At 41.9% G+C, this 3,675-nt stretch overlaps 1 protein-coding gene across 2 annotated transcripts in view; it reads left to right on the forward strand.

The window, feature by feature from the left end:
• Positions 1-3,675, forward strand: part of ANKRD6 (ankyrin repeat domain 6) — a 39,027-nt gene that overhangs the window by 30,634 nt on the left and 4,718 nt on the right. The gene's annotated exons all lie outside the window — the stretch shown is intronic.

Genomic DNA, 3,675 nt, shown 5'->3' on the forward strand with positions numbered 1-3,675 from the left:
GGCACCTATAGTCTCAGCTACTTGGGAGGCTGATGCAGGAGACTCGCTTGAGCCCAGGAGTTGGAAGTTGCTGTGAGTTGTGATGCCACGGCACTCTACCCAGGGGGATAGCTTGAGGCTCTGTCTCAAAAAAAAGAAAAGAAAGAAAGAAAACTAATGGTCCAGATGTTTATTTATATTCAGGTTAAATATTTCTGATGAGAATCCTTCATAGGCTAGATCTAATGGCTTATACCGGGTAATCCCTGGGATGTTTGGAGGCCGAGGTGGGGGGATTGCTTGAGGCTAGGAGTTCAAAACCAGCCTGGGTAACATAGGTAGACCCTGTCTCTACGAAAGAGTTAAAAATTAGTCAGATGTAGTGGCAGGCACCTATAGTTGAGTTACTCAGGAGGCTGTGGTGGGAGGGTTGCCTGAGCCTGGGAGTCTGAGACTACAGTGAGCTGTGATTTTGTCCCTGCACTCCAGCCTGGGTGATAGGGCAAGACTCTGTCTCTTTAAAAAAAAAAAGAATACTTCATAGTTAATGGTGTAAACTTCAAATTATCTCACCTTGGAAGATATATAATGTCAGAATGTCTTATTAATGATGTTAAGTTTGATCATTTGATTAAGTTTGTAACCACTATATTCTTCCATTGTAAAGGTACAATTTTTCCTTTGTAATTAGTAATAAATATGTGATTGATAGAGATTTTCTAAATATTAAAAAAAACCTTAAAAATAACATATGTTCTGGGCGGCGCCTGTGGCTCAAAGGAGTAGGGCGCCGGCCTCATATACTGGAGGTGGTAGGTTCAAACCCGGCCCCTCACCAAAAACTGCCAAAAAAAGAAGTTTTCTTTGGGAAAAAAATCCCACGTTACAGAAATATGTATCATAGTGACACTCCCCAGAGAGCGCTTTCATTTTGCACAGGTTTTCTCTCTTATAGATCATAACCTACGCCATTATCATTTTTAAGTAAAAACAGAACCATGCTATGATTTTGCTTGTTTGTGGGGAAAGGGAGATTTGCAGCTTTCATTTTTATGTAGCAACGTAATACAGACATACGGACATGTACAGCTACAGTCACCTGGGCTAGAGTACAGTGTGGTTCACTGCAGCCTCAGCCCCCTGGGATCAGTGGTCTGCCTGCTTCACCCTCCCTAGTAACTGATCTATAGGCATATGCCACCACATCTGGCTAAGTTTTGAAATTTTTTGTAGTGACAAGATCTCACTATGTTGGCTGGTGTCAAACTCTTGGCCTCAAGCCGTCCTTCTGCATTGGCTTCCTCAAGTGCTAGAATTACAGGTGTGAGCTGTATGCCAACCTGTATACTTTTTGGTTTTGTTTTGAGACAGAGTTTCACTTTGTTGCCCTCAGTAGAATGCTGTGGCATCATAGCTCACAGCAACCTCAGACTCTCAGGTTCAAGCGATTCTCTTGCTTCAGCCTCCCAAGTAGCTGGGACTACAGGTGTCCGCCACAATGCCTGGCTATTTTTAGAGAGTAGGTCTCACTGTAGCTCAGGCTGGTCTCGAACCTGTGAGGTCAGGCAATCAACCAACCTCGGCCTTCCAGAGTGCTAGGGTTATAGGCGTGAGGCAGCCTGTGTAGTTTTTAATGGCAGTGCACTCTTCCTCTGTGTAGAGAAATGGTATTTTGCTTCTGTTTTTCTCAGTTAATGTATATCATGAGCATTCTACTATGACCTTGGTTTCATAATATTCCAGCAAATTAATACAATATAATTTATTTAACAATTCCTTTTTGTTAGGATTTCAAAGTTGCTTATAGTTTTTCACTCTTATAAATAATGGTATGATGAACATTTATATGCATACATTTCTTTGACTGCTTGTCAGATTATTTGCTCAGAATTAGAATGAGTCCAAAGTTATATATTTAAGGCTCTTGGCAATGTTGGCCAATTACTAAATAGAAAAGCTATACCAATTTATATCCCAGAAGCAGTGTCTGAGTTTCTCCAAAACCTGTGCCATCATTTAATGTTATCATTTTTCCAAAGCATTTGTCATATTGATTAAGGACATTTTACTGTTCAAGTTTTATTTCCTTGCTTACTACTGAAGTTGAACCTTTTTGTTTTTTTGGAGACAGAGTCTCACAATGTTGCCCGGGCTAGAGTGCCATGGTGTCCTCATAGCTCACAGTAACCTCAAACACCTGGGCTCAAGGGGTCCTCCAGCCCCAGTCTCCAAAGTAACTTAGATTATAGGTGGACATCATCACACTCAGCTAATTTTTCTATTATTTATAGAGATAGGGGCGGGGTGAAGGGAGGTGTCTCACTGTTGCTCAGGCTGGTCTCAAACTCCTGAGGTCAAGAAATCCTCCTGTTTAGGCCTCTGAAAATGCCAGGATTATAGGTGTGAGCCACCATGCCTAGCTGAAGTTAAGCCTTTTTAAGGTTTATTTGATATCTGCATTTCATAGAAAGCCCATTTAAAAAATCCTTCCTTAGGGCCAAAAATGTGTTAGTTAAGACTGTTTTGTATATAAAAAACCCACTTTAACCTAAGCCCAAAGAAGAATGTGTTAGATGAATGCTGCGGTATCTCAAGGATCTTGCTTTAGTTCAAGGAAGGTAACAGGCTGGGGTGTAGAATCTTAGTCCTAATTCCAGATTGCAGGGGAGGGACTTTGGTCAAGTCTGAGGAGCACAAGCCTGCGATAATCCAGCTTGACTTCAACAAGGCAGCATGTGCACGTGTCTGATCTTGTAAGAGGGAAGAGGAGGCAGGACTGAAAGACAGGAGGACTCAGTCCGTAGAGAGACACAGGACCGAGGAGACAGACACCACGTCTCCAGAACTGTCTTTTTTTAGTTTTTGAACACTTTAGTGTGGAATGCCACGTCTGTCCCTGATGGAGAGGTGTTCACCACTGACCCTCCTGGGCTGGTTCCACTAACAGCAGCTCCTTTCTCTTCTCTGGACCTTGTCAGAGCAGTGAAAGTTTGGCCCTGCTTGGTCTGAGGGCCCCCTGGGAAACATTAAGATAAAGGGGCCCCCAGAATGCCATGTGATAAAAGACGGCGCCACCCTTGTTCCCTGACACAGTCCTTTAACTCCTTCCGAGCTCTTTTCACATGTGCTTCAACTATTTCCAATGAAGCACCAAAAAATTTGCTCACTAGAAAAGCTGAATAAAAGCCAGAGTATTCGGCTTATTCACTGCCTTCTGAGTAATAGCTAAAGTTTTTAAGGTGCGTGGTTGGAGGAAGGGAATAGCTCCATTCTTTTTATTTTTTTTTTTATTTTTCTTATTTCAGGTTAATGTGAGGATTCAAACAACCAGGTCATACTATTTGAACTTGTTAGGTGGATCCCTCTTGTAGTGTATCCCATACCCAAAAAGTGTGTCATAGACCCAACAGTTTGTCAATTAAGTGGGAACAACCCAAACCTCCCTCCCTCTCATTCCCCTTCTCCGAACTTGAATTAAAAAGAGTTTTTCTCCCCTGTGGGCATGAATTAGATCATCTACTGGCTTCATATTAGTATAGAGTACATTGGATACTTGCCTCTCCATTCTTGTGATACTTTACTGAGAAGAATGTTTCAGCTCATCCAGGTTAATACAAAAGATGTAACACCACCATCTATTTTTTATGGCTGAATAGTATTCCATGGTACACATAACTCCATTCTTTTTTTTTTTTT

This window comes from Otolemur garnettii, unplaced genomic scaffold, assembly GCF_000181295.1.
Source record: "Otolemur garnettii isolate 467f Iridium unplaced genomic scaffold, OtoGar3 scaffold00118, whole genome shotgun sequence".
NCBI lineage: Eukaryota > Metazoa > Chordata > Mammalia > Primates > Galagidae > Otolemur > Otolemur garnettii.